The sequence below is a fragment of the Ammodytes marinus genome (assembly GCF_949987685.1).
Source record: "Ammodytes marinus genome assembly, chromosome: 8".
Taxonomy (NCBI): Eukaryota; Metazoa; Chordata; class Actinopteri; order Uranoscopiformes; family Ammodytidae; genus Ammodytes; species Ammodytes marinus.
This window is the reverse complement of record NC_137212.1, coordinates 8,278,787-8,292,359: the sequence shown is the minus strand read 5'-3', so window position 1 is coordinate 8,292,359 and position 13,573 is coordinate 8,278,787.

Here is a 13,573-nt window from a genome sequence, read left to right as displayed (position 1 = left end):
ATTATGCTCCAATACGGTCATGTGAAAGGGTCATTTAAAAAAAAACTTAGAGCAGAATAAGTCACTCTCTCAACAAGTCAATGAGTAGGTTATTGAGTCCAGAGACTTACCAGTACTTGAAGCACTTGATAAAATCTGCCTCATTCGGTCTTGTTTTATAGTTAATTCTAAAGAAGCTGAATTGGTACGGCCAGGTACTCTTGGGGTTTAACATTTGTCCAGGGAGGGGACCTATGTACCATGTCAATACTTTCCCTCATTTCCTGTTGCCACTCTTGTCTTCACCTTTAAAATAACCCAGAAAAATTCAGAGTCTTTGACTTCAAGCAGGTCTATTAGGACTGGGTCTCACTTTCTTCTGGTGCTTTTTGGATCGGATTGTACTTAGATTTTCTACAGTTGTTTTTCCTGATTGGGTTCAAATGTTCGACCCGTGCAGATCTAAGGGCCTTACAGCAGGCAATGAATCCAAATGATGCTCTGTTTTACATCTTGCTACACATTCCAAATGTTGAGATCACCAATGCAGCCAACAGATCAAAGCCAGGAGACTTTGGATGTAGAGTAATCTCTTTCACACCAACGTTAAAAACACCTGAGTGACCTTGTAAACATTTGTAAAAGTAAAATAATACCTTTATTCTTTTTTCTAGTCCAACCTTCAGCCGCATAGATATTCATGCCCAGACAAAACACAATCTGCTGATATGTTTTTGAGACATGCAAATGGAAGCTATGACACAAACATAAGGAGTGCAGGTGTCAGAGGGCCATGCCAGCAGATGATCAGCTCCCTCCATGACATTTTCAACCCTCAAGTTTTTATATATATATATATATTTTTTTATGGAGCGAGTAAACACGTCTCGCACATCTGAACAACGCTTTAGCAGTGATATCTAATCAGAAGAGAGGATGGTGTCGGAGCTTTAGAGAAAACACACTGATTCCCCACCGGCTGTATTGTCACTAAACGCCTCTTCTCTCTCTATGGACTGTAAATGATTTAATTTGAGCGCCAGATGTGGCGTTTAGATGAGAGAGAGAGAGAGAGAGAGAGAGAGAGAGAGAGAGAGAGAGAGACTGAGACTGAGGGCGGAAGAGTGTGTGAGAGAGAGAGAGGGAGAGAGAGACAGAGAGAGAGAAGGAGGGATAGAGAATGAGGAAATGACAGGAAGAAGAGAACATTTTTTGGCAAAGCCACAGCCAACAGCAGCCTGGGCACTTGACAGAGCTCTCGAACCGCCATGATTGTGTGTGTGTGTGTGTGTGTGTGTGTGTGTGTGTGTGTGTGTGTGTGTGTGTGTGTGTGTGTGTGTGTGTGCGCGCACACGCGCGGTTTCTTTTTCTTCCACTTGTGTATCATGACAGCTGAATGAAAATCAATCTGCTTCTACATCTGCCATCTTGAGTGTGGGTGCTCACACACAGATGGGCCTTCCCTGTCACACTGAGCCTGTGCGCTGGCAGCCGACCAACTCAGAACTAAGGTCTCTCTCCACCTCTCTCCTCTCCTCTGCTCTCTGTTTCTAATCTCATCCTCTTCTTCTCTCTCCTCCTTCTACATCCTCCCTCTCTCTCTCTCTATCGGCCTCCTCCTCCAGGCTAATCAGATGCCAGGCGCTTCTGAAGAGGAGTTTTTTTTTCTTTCTTTTTTCTCTGCGTTGACGTCTCCAAGTCACTCTGACAGCAGATGTTTCGGGGCCTTTTTTTTTTTCTTGAAGCGGCAATCTGAATCTCTAATCACTGCATCATTGACGGTCTCGGAGAGGGCCCCTGTTGCAGCTTCTGAATAGCAAAATTAAAGCTTTTTTTTTTTTTTTTTTTTTTAGATAACGTTGGTAATTGGCTAAATCGTTTATAAACCCGGCAGATCACACTTTTAATCTGCAGCCTAACATGACGGATCATGATGAAACCGAGGCTAGAACCCACCCGTGTGTGTTTTGTGGTGCGTTCACTTACCCCTCCAGCCCAATTTATTTTTTATTTTTTTGGTTTCTTTCCTGATGTGTTAACAGTAAGTTTGATGCTTAATGATTGGCCCATCAGATTAACAAGCACTAATCGTTCTCTCCCTCCACTGCAGTTTGTCTTGGTGTCAGGCGTTCCCCACTATATCCGCTCTCCTCCCTCATCTCTCATCTCCCGAGGCCATCTCATCTCTGGCATTAACTCCATTAGCCTGGTAATTGGCTCTTAAAGCAGCGGCCGCGGACTTCCGAAGGCCACTTAAATGTCCGTCTCCTTCTCCTTCTCTGCCTTCTTCTCTCCCTCAGTCGATCATCTATATACCTTCCTCAGTAAATAGCATTAACTAGTTCCCCGCATAGAAATCTGAAGCCCATATTAGTGTTATCCTCCCCTCTGCAGCCTATTGCCCGGCCTTATGAGTCCCGATCGTGGCAGATGATACAGCTAAGTGGATTTTTTTTTCTTTCTCACATCAAATCCAAAATGGGGGCTCCAAATAATAACCACCCCAAACTGCCACAGATGAATATGTAAATTATTGCGTACGGAGATTTCCCCCCTCCATTTAAAATAAAATAAAATAGAGAAAACCGAATCTGTATTTCAAAAGATGCGGATGTGGAAATCCAGCTCATCATCATTGCATTTGCTTTTCGTTTTATTCAGAAGACGAAGTCAAATGTGAAGGTATTTCTCTGTCGGTAGGTGGAGAAGCCATCAGAATGATTCCTAACTTGAGGACCTCCTCCAATGAGTCGCTTAATAAAACTGAGGAGTGACTTTCAGACAGGGGGAAAAAATGCATAAATGTTGCATGAAGTTTTTCTTTCTTGGCTTTATTTGTTTAGCCTTCTGCTTAATTTTAAGTAGCTAAACACAAACAAGAAAGGTTTGAGAACCCAGTTTCTAGAAGTCTATACTACCACTACTAATAATAATATTAATTTATTTCATGTGCATGAGATATTTTTCTTGACTTTGAAAACGGTTCGATCAAAATCGAATTCTAAATTTCTCTATAATTCTCAGCAACAAGGGTTGAGTTGTTTTGTTGGTCTAGGTTGAGTCTAGTGTTTTCATTTTGTTCACTTTATGATGGTCTGGGATTTTCTGGTCATATTTATTGCAGTATTGTTGTACTGCATGTACTCTGTTGTATTTTGTTGCAGGCTTTTCTTTAAGGGGCCACTTATAATTACCTTCTTCATTTTGAAGACAGTGCTGAAATACCATAACTCGGCCTTCACTTACACCAGTTGTATTGCCAGTGGAATAAAATATTAGTGAGTCCACATCATGTTTAGGTATGTTCCTTTTCATATGTCTAGTAGCAGCAGAAACAATCCGGCGGCTTGTTGTTTAGATTAATGACTTTCAGACTGCATCAGGACTTCTAGAGTCATGGGGGGTGTGTGTGTGTGTGGGGGTGAGGGGGGGGGGGGGTGACGGCAACAACAACGGGCCGATAGACAGACAACCCCGTCAGTTAGCGCATGTTAGATACCAAGGGGTGTAGCAGCTAGAAGAAAGATTTTCTCTTGTTGTTTACACTCTCTGATGATTCTTCTAATCCTTCAGATCCCTGTGTGTCTCTCTTCACAGGCTATACACGCGTGTGTGTGTGTGTGTGTGTGTGTGTGTGTGTGTGTGTTGTTTCTGTGCAAAGCTTCTCTGTTGTGTATGAAACCTTGGGTGTCTCATCTGAGGGGATTTTAGAAACAGAGTAATTAGTTAGCGATAGAGGAGCAGTTGGTTGTGAAATGATAGCCTCCACTGCCACCCCCAACCCTCCCTCCCCCCCACACACACACCCCCCGAGAGAGACAAATCAATCAATAACCTGCTGATTTATTTCTCGTCCTTATCGTCTAATTTAATTGCTGGGTCTTTCTTGTATCTGTGGAGTTGTGGGGTTGGGGGAGGAGGGTGTGGTGGGGGTGAGGAGGAGATAAATAATGGGAGGGTGGGAGCAATGTTTCAGAGTTGAAGAATGTAGAAAGTGCAAGTTTTTGTTGTGTGCCTGTTCTTGTTGGTTGTTTTTTTTCGTCCATGCATGGCAGGGTTTTGGAGACACACAGCTCTCTGTTCGACAGCCTCTGCAGTGTATTTACTGCTGCAACACTGCCTCCATTGGTCCACAACTCTTGAAGAAGCAAGCAAACACACACACACACACACACACACACACACACACAGAACAAGAGAGAAAAGACAGGGGAAGAGCAACCCCTTCAACAAATTATCAGAAAGAAAAAATTTAATTAGCAATATAAATGCCAGACGGAGTACATTATGTGCAATTGTCTTGCTATCTTTCCAGAAATTAGTCTTTTAAAATGAATTTGCTGTATTAATCATCTCCTGAAATATTTTTTGATCACTGAATTAATATTTTTTTGCGTTTGTTGGGCCTGTGTGTGTGTATGTGTGTGTGTGTGTGTGTGTTTTTTTTTAGGTATTCATTGACATAGGTGATTGCCTCTTAATTATGACAGCGTCCTCCTCCTATCCGCGCCTATTAATTCCTGTGTTGTGGCGTCGCGGCGGCCCGCTGCCTGGCCCTGTATCTACTAATTACTTCTCTAATTGAATTTGCTCTCTGTTGCCAGGCTGTTCTTTAAGTGGCTGTTTGTTGCCGGGGCCTCATTGTGTCTTTGTGTGACAGCTAGCTGCTCGCTGCCACGCTGACGGGGAATAGGATGCACTCTCTCTCTCTCTCTCTCTTGTGATTTCTCTACGTCTCTCGCCCACTCGTTCAGTATTCATGTCTGTCCCTCTGTATCGTTCCCCTATACCTCCCAGACCTATGTAGTGTTTCCAGTATAAATGAAGGAGGGAAATTAATTAATGAGAGCCGGTGAAACAATTACGCGCCCCCTCCCCGCTCTGCGCTGCCCGCCACCCCTGCTGTCATTGGTTCAAGCCTCTCTGGGATTGTTGTGACTATAAGAGCCCGTCGCTCTTCAACCGCCAATTGGAGATGGAATATATTTGGTTGGATGATAAATAGCATACAGGCGAGTTACTTAGCTCCTTTTGCCACCAAAACACAGCTAGTTGGGCCTCGTATGGATGTCAGCTGTATAACAAATGGGACATTTGAATCTACTGCGGAAGTCGCTCTGCTTACGATGTAAGCCGGATATTGTGTTTGAGTCATACCTGTTTGTGGTACAATTGCATTCTTCCAAACTAAAACTGCATTTAGATGAAGTAGCCCAATGGTCATCCCAATAGCTACATTTCGGTTGGAAACTTGCTGTGTTCTTAACAGCTTCTTTCAGGTTTGAATTTGACCAATATATGATGTCAGTCCTGCACACTCTGTCCTGATAGTGTATGATATGGCACTAGAAGAGTTGAATGAAGGAATCTAAATTTGTTTTTGGTGGATGTTTTTATGGGAATGTGAATCTTTCAGATCAATTTGAGGAATGCCTTATAAGTCGGTCTCCACTTCTTTAAGTCTTGTCTCGACCTCGATACACCCTGGTCATGGCCATGACTGCAACAACTCTAGCAGCTAAAAGAAGAATCTGGCTCCTCTGTTTTCAAAGATCCTATCATGGAAGAAGAGTATTACATTGCCTGCTGGAGCGACAAGTATCTAAAGCTCAAATGTGGAATAACATGAATGCGAAGGACATTTCAACAAGGTTGTAATTATTTTACACAAAAGGAAGTTTGCCATACATTTTTTTTGTGTTATTTCTTGGTTTTGATAATTATGTGACTAAAAGTAAAGGGAAAGAAGATGTGTAGGTATATAGATCACAAGGTCTCGTTATCACAATAGTATACGCTTGGAAAGAATATCTAACTTTTTTTTGTTGTTGTTGCTTGGTTAGAGTTACAGATGTATAATTCAAGGGAGAAATGTCCTCATGTGTCCTCCTCAGCCGTGCGTTTAAAAACACTCACATCGAACGTTTGGTTGCGGCACGATGTAACACAACATCGCTGCTATCTTTATCGACCCAGCTCAGTCCAACCGTGTTTTCACGACTCTCAACATCTTCTCCTCCATCCTTCAATCCATCATCCTCCTCTCCCTCCTCTCCCTCCCTCCCTCCTTCCGCGTATCCTCACCCGACCCTCACCCTCTCTGTCGTCTTTGTGAAAACTTTCTCTCCTCCTGTCTCTCTTGATATCGATCCCCTCTTCCTCGCCCCTCCTCTCTCCCTCTATTGATCCATCCCTCTTTCTCCCTCTCGCTCTCTCTCTCTCTGCTTTGCCGCTATCTGGCTCGGCCTTTGTCTTCTTATCGAGGTTTTCAGGATTTCTTCTGGCTGCTGTTATTGACAGGCCTCTCGCTCCAAGGCCAACTAATGCATCTGTAATCCCACCTTTGTTACTCAAGAATGTTCTCTCTCTTCTTCCCGACACACACACACACACACACTCACTCACTCACTCACTCACTCACTCACTCACTCACTCACTCACTCACTCACTCACTCACTCACTCACTCACTCACTCACTCACTCACTCACTCACTCACTCACTCACTCACTCACTCACTCACTGTGTATGGAAAAAAAAGGGGGCCAAGGAGATGTTGATCCCAGCGTTCTATTAGATGGGAAAAGCCATCTATCAATCAAAAAGGGGCCTGCTGTCTGTGTGTTTTTGTGTTTTTGTGTGTGTGTGTGTGTGTGTGTGTGTGTGTGTGTGTGTGTGTGTGTGTGTGTGTGTGTGTGTGTGAGCGTGCACGTGAGCCTTGAGTGACAGGCCGAATCGTGGCTGAGGACGTTTGATAAGCTTGTATTGTCGGTCGTCTGTCCCCCCCGCCACCTCCCTCCACACCTCCACCTCGATAAGAAATACATTCGACTAGAGCTGATAACGGTGTCAGGAGCAGCAAAGCCCCACTCTAAAGAGACACACACACACACACACACACACCATGCCACAGGAGAGGTGTGTGTCTTCAAACACCTTAGCTGTAAATGATACTCTCAACAAACAGCTACGACAACACCACTCAGGAAAAAAGAAAAAAAAAAGATTCAGATATTGTGTGTGTGTTTGTGTGTGTGGGACAGGCGGTGTGTTTATACGCAGAATGATGTGCGATATGGCTGGAGGATATGCTATAGGCTTATTGAATAAGGTCTTAGTGATAGCACCACTGTGTGTGTGTGTGTGTGTGTTTGTGTGTGTGGTTGTGTGTTATGAACAGCAGAGAAAGAATACAGTAATAGGCTTAGAGCGACGAAGGCAGAGTGTCAGACTTAACAAACAACATCCTGCTCTCAAAGACTGACTGACAGCTGCCTGTGTGTGTATGTGTGTGTGTTTGTGTGTGTGTGTGTGTATGTGTGTGTGTGTGTGTGTGTGTGTGTGTGTGTGTGTGTGTGTCATATTCAGGTTGAACATGTGTTGCAGCGCTTCTTTGTCCTGATGTACAACACGTTTTACAATCTGATCATTTCCAAACATCGTCACTGCTTTTTGAAACATTCTTCATTAGAAATTAACGTGTCCTCTAAAAATGCACCTGTATAATGAGTAATCATCACTTAGTAAGAAGCAATGCAATCACTGTGAATGGAAAAGCCCATCATTTTGTTTAAGAAAAGGTTTCACAGAGTTTGGAAAGGTCATCACTGTTAGCCGAGGCATTGTCACGTCAACAACAAATGCAAATGCAATGACATCATCAGACAGCTTGCAAAGTGTAAAGTACGATGTTTGTTAATAATAATGACTCATTATGTTAAGCCATTTTTAAGACAATGGACTGTCCCTGTGTAAGCCTTTATTGAAGCCCAGTTTAGACCAAGGAATTGCGATGCAACAAGATGGTTATAGAACTTCTCAGGGGAAAGTCGCAGCAGTGTGAAGTGACAAGTGCACCTTCGCTGATGCCATCTCCGAAGATTGAACATGTGAAATCACCCAATCACCCGTCCAATTTTAGAACACTAGGGGTAATGTGTGGGTTGTTGGCCCCCCTTCCAACCTCCCTCCACTTTGGCGTAGTTTTGTGATCCGTCGCAACCATAAAACAAAAATCCAGCTAACTGCAAAGTGCTAACCTAAATGACTTTTTACTTAGCAGTTCACAGAGTGTGGGATGCTGATGCAGTTGTGGCTCTCTCAGCTGTGCCAGAGCATTCTCCGTTGCGTCTGATTATGTGGAAATCATTTTAGTCTGATACGATAAAGACTGTAATCACGCCCCTAATGTATTGCAGTGGCTTGTTTAAGTGTGGCAGAGGAAATCCAACGTTTACGTTTTGTGATACTAAACAATTACACCATTTAATTAGCCATTTTATATAGCTAAAGATATTACAACCTGAATTGCAAATCTGTTTTAGTTAGAGTGAGTATTCAATGATGATGCACATGTTTACAATTGTGAAGTCAACTGCTGGTAAAACAAGAGTTTTGCAAAATTTCACATTGGTATACGTATATGATGGAACATGTGATTCTTGGTTTAACATATAAGTCAAAACATATTACAAATCAGTCAGGCAATATTAGCTTTAAGTTTTCAAATTGATGCAACAGAAAAATATCAAGGAAACGAAGAACATTAAAAAGTTTTCCAATAATGCAGGTGATGAATCAAGATTAAGAAAAAAAATAAAACGTACATATTAATTCATGTTGAAGCTTGAAAAAAAAATATATATAATGAGACATAGAAAAGATCAATAAGATATAACAATAAAAAAAAAATGGTATACATATATATACTGTATATAAATGGGATTTTGAAAACATCAATATGTGGGATATTCTCTTCAGAAAAATAAAAGTACAGAGATGGAAGAAAGAAGAGAAAAAAAACAGGTTGAGTACAAGTCGTCCATTACCGCAGTGAAAGAACAGTGACCTGTGAAGAGATTTCAGGAGTGGGGCCGGGTCACCACGGAGATAAAAGAGGGAAGAGGGAGAAAGCGAAAAAGATAAAGAAAAGAGTGAAATTACCAGAGGGCAGGAGAAAAGAGGGTTATTGTGCGTGTGCATTAACGGGGTGTATGATGAAGTTAGTTTTTTTTCTTTTTGTGTTGTGTGCAGTGACTAGAGGCTAAGGAGTCAGGAGGACGAGGGAGGGAGTGGGGGAAATCAATGGCAAATTACACGCGCTCTGCTGGCCCATTGTACAGTATGGCTGCTATATCCTAAAGAAGGCACTTCCAAGATGATGCAGCCAAATGGTGGATGGACTCCAAGATCATTTTTATTGATTTTGAGGGGCCGTCAATAGGGGGAGAGGAGGGGGTGATAGTGTGTGTGTGTGTGTGTGTGTGTGTGTGTGTGTGTGTGTGTGTGTGTGTGTGTGTGTGTGTGTGTGTGTGTGTGTGTGTGTGTGTGTGTGTGTGTGTGTGAGAGAGAGAGAGAGTTGGCATGTGTGTCACAGGACCAATACAATACCCCCAGACCCTGGCTTTTTGTCCCTGTCCACACATTAACAGCACACCCCGTCCCACTGCTTTTCATTTACATTAGTGCCTGGATGGGCGAGCGAAGGGCAAGAACACAGAGAGAAAGAGAGAGAGAGAGGAAGAGTGAGGTTTTCCATTAAAGAATAGGTCTGGCAGCAGATGCCGCCATTGTTTGGGTTCGGGAGCCCAGAAATATTCGGTATTAGGGCTGATGATGTGGACATTAGCAGAGTTTTCCACATCAGAGCTTATAGAGGTGTGACGCGGTTATGAAGATTGGATTTCGTGGTTGTTTGTGTGTGAGAGTGATTTCTAGGCACTTTGAAATGTATTGAAGTAGTCAGCCCAGAAGTGTCCGGCCGGCTTGAATTTGGAAACCTTCAAATAGTAAAAAAAAAAAAAAATGTGTCCTTTAGGGAAAAGTCATGTTATCCAGTTGTGCTAAGAGTCAATGTATATGCGTATACACAGACTAGCACACACAATCCCCACGTTAAAGAAAGTGAGTATGAAAGTTAAAAACAAACATTTGGCAGTGGACAAAAACTGTTATTGTATATAAATGGAATCATTATGCACTAATGTTTTAATACAATTAGAATTGGTGTACATAGTTGATTTTACTCTGAAGTGAAAGATGATACGCCTGCAATCCTTTAATGCTTTACACTTGAGCTCTGTATATTATGACAGGTTTCAGTGGTGGTTCAACTGGTTGGTACACTGGCTGACTGAATAATGAGCTTTTTGTGTGTGTGTGTGTGTGTGTGTGTGTGTGTGTGTGTGTGTGTGTGTGTGTGTGTGTGTGTGTGTTACATGCAAAAGCGTGGCAGCGTATGTGATTTTGATTCTATTAGACGGTGTGTGTGTATCACAAAGCGACATGGCATGGCAGCGCTAAATGCAGCAGATGTTAACCGTAGGAGGTTAAAACATGACAGCTTGGAGCTCTCCAGTAGGCAAACACACACACACACACACACACACACACACACACACACACACTTTCAAATTCATACATGATGTTAATCACTGGAATGCACTTGTGAAATAATACAAGCAGACAGGGGCAGCAGTTCACATATTGCCAGAGTATTGGAAGCGCATGTTCACACCATGTTTTGTCTGACAATTTCTTGTGAGTATTTTATGAACCAGTGTGTGTTTATCGCTTGTAAAATTATAAACTGGAATGTCTTTGAGCTTTAAGTTTTAGGCAAATTAATCAAATGACTTTTGATCAGCACAGGTGTTCCTTATACCATACAGTATAATGTCCTGTTGGTGTCATGGAAAGTCAGTGACCATCAAACTGAAGCAGCTAAAGGGAATTCAGCCATAATTACTTTTTACATAAAAAAAAAAATGACACCTTGGCATTTCCTATACATGAGAAAATGTCTGCTGGTAAAAACAGCCGTTAAAAGAACACCCTTCGCTCTTGTAAATAGGAGTGAAAGTAAATCCTGCAACGCCATTACTTGCTGAAAGAAAAATCTTTTTACCTTACACCTTTAATTGCATCTTTTTCATTTCTTTTACAAGAGTTTCCAGGCATTCACATGCACGCAGAAACCGGGGGATGTAAACATGTCTACAGCCTCTTTCTTCCTATTGATAATGCTATTTTAATGCTATCTCTTACAAGAAGGTACAAGCTTGCAACGTTTTCTCATGTGCAGCCATGACATTATGCCTTTGAGTGAAGATCATGATTGGGTCTCTGAAATGTCAGACTTTCTTTACCTTTCACACACACGTATATACTCATTGCAGACACACACACACACACACACACACACACACACACACACACACACACACACACACACACACACACACACACACACACACACACACACACACACAGTAACGCAAACAGCTTTGATTTATTTTCCCGTAGACCTCAATGCATTTCGGCGTCCTTTATGAGCTGGTTGTGAAATTCAACAGGCACTGTTTAAATAGGATGGAGACAAGTATGTGTGTGTGTTCAGGGAGTGTTAAGTCACGACTCGCTCTGACCACAGAGTTTGAGACCTTCCCGAAACAAACTAACACACACACACACACACACACACACACACACACACACACACACACACACACACACACACACACACACACACACACACACACACACACTCACGCACACACACACACATTATCAGTGAGGTGCTAGGTTTCTCAGCCTGAAGATAAACACTGAACATTTATGACTGCTTGACTTTACAGCTTGTTGACTCTGTGATTGGGACATTCTGTACGCCTGCTGCAGACACTGTAGGAGGAAACAACTCTGTGTGTGTGTGTGTGTGTGTGTGTGTGTGTGTGTGTGTGTGTGTGTGTGTGTGTGTGTGTGTGTGTGTGTGTGTGTGTGTGTGTGTGTGTGTGTGTGTGTGTGTGTGTGTGTGTGTGTGTGTGTGTGTGTGTGTGTGTCTGCGTGTCTGTGTGTGTGTCTGCGTGTGCGTGTCTATGTGTGTGTGAGAGTAGGCACGTGCAGCCCGGTGTTGCAAAAAAAGGCAAACAGTCCCACTTAATCAGCAACTTTTGAGTGTGTTGGAATTTAATGTTTGTTTATGTTTTTTTTGTTTTTTATTTTTAATATTTTGCCAACACACCTGAACTTTTATCAAATCACATCCAGCATTGTTTTCATGCGACTGACTGAATGGACTCTGTTGGACACAGTTTTAAATGGTGTCCGGTTGGACCAATGAAATCTCAAAAAGTTCAAGCCCAGTCTGGACCCAAAGATTCAGCACATTTATTTGAAGGCCTAAATTGAGTTAACTATTTTAATGTATTGTCCAAAAAGCTCATCACTACTTCTCTTCATTCACCAGAACATAAATAGGGCCAATGACCTACTATTACGGAGATACAAATTGAGAATTATCAAGAGATAAAAAATGTTTATAAGACAAACCAGTGCAGTTACGTAAAGCTGTTGTAGCTGTTGGAGTGGTTTACCACAATATGCTCTATTCATTTTATGAAGAATATCTGTAATGTACAACATTTGCTGGTCCTAAAGATATTGCATCTTAGCACTCAGCTCAGTCCCTTCGTGAATTAAGGAATCTCTCTCCCCTGTTTAACCGGTGTTGTGAACCAGTGGCTGAGTAGAAGATGAGAAGTTGGAACAAAGCGGTCCTCAAAGATTTACGTGTATGTTAGAAGTGTAAGCTTCTCGAGTTGATGCCCTGCAGCAAATACGACACCATAATGTGACAGTAAATAGACAGCTTAGGTTTGAAGGGAACTGGGGGGGAAAAGGTAAAGAGTGTTTAGTGCAAGTCAGGGGGTCCTGCAAGTCTCCGGATTTCATGTTTATTTTTATTTTGGCATTTTAGTTTAGTTTATCAGAGTATGCAAATGTCTTGCATCAAGTGCTAACGGTAAATGAAAAGATAACAGCAGAAAGGTTAGCGTTGTCAGCATCAGACCAACAGTCCTCAAAACTGAGACATCTCTTTGTTGTGTTTGTGTGTGTGTGTGTTTAAAAAAAAAAGCCTGGGGAATGTCCTGGTTGGTTACCAAGGCGCTGCCATTCCCTTGCTAACAATCCAAGGTCCACCACTGAGGTCTGAACCTGCCATGAGCGTCCCTGGACCTGGATAAACATCAGAAATCCTCCTCTCCTCCTGTAGGCTCAGTCCTGGCTAATCAGATGCCAGGCTCAGTCACTTTGTCAGAAGACCAGCCAACATACTCTCAGTGTGGACCTGTGCTATCTGTGTGTGCTTCAGCCAAGCTTAAATCTTTCCTGCTTCTCCTGTTGCCGCGGTGCTTGTTCACCCTGGTGACCATGGCTTATATTCTCACCCCCCTCCACCCCCCACACACACACACAAATCATGAAGAGGACAAGGTTTAGCAGTACAAGGTTTAGCAGTCTGCAAAAATTACATTTTTCTAACTTTGAAGCTACTTAAGAGGAAATTTAAGGGCAACACTTGAGTTCAAGTGCTTCAGTGAGTCACTGTGAGGGATAAAAAACAACATGAATAAATGTCATCAGTCAGAGTCCTCCCAATACAAACATGTGTGTATGTATCTGTGTGTGTGCAGGAGTGTGTGAAGGTATCACCCCGGCTCGGTAGCAGCTAGCTAGCGGCTAAATGACTCTCCACACTTCATTAGCGGCGATGAGGTGAGCTGCTCATCTCCTCATTGTGAGCTGGCGCTAAGC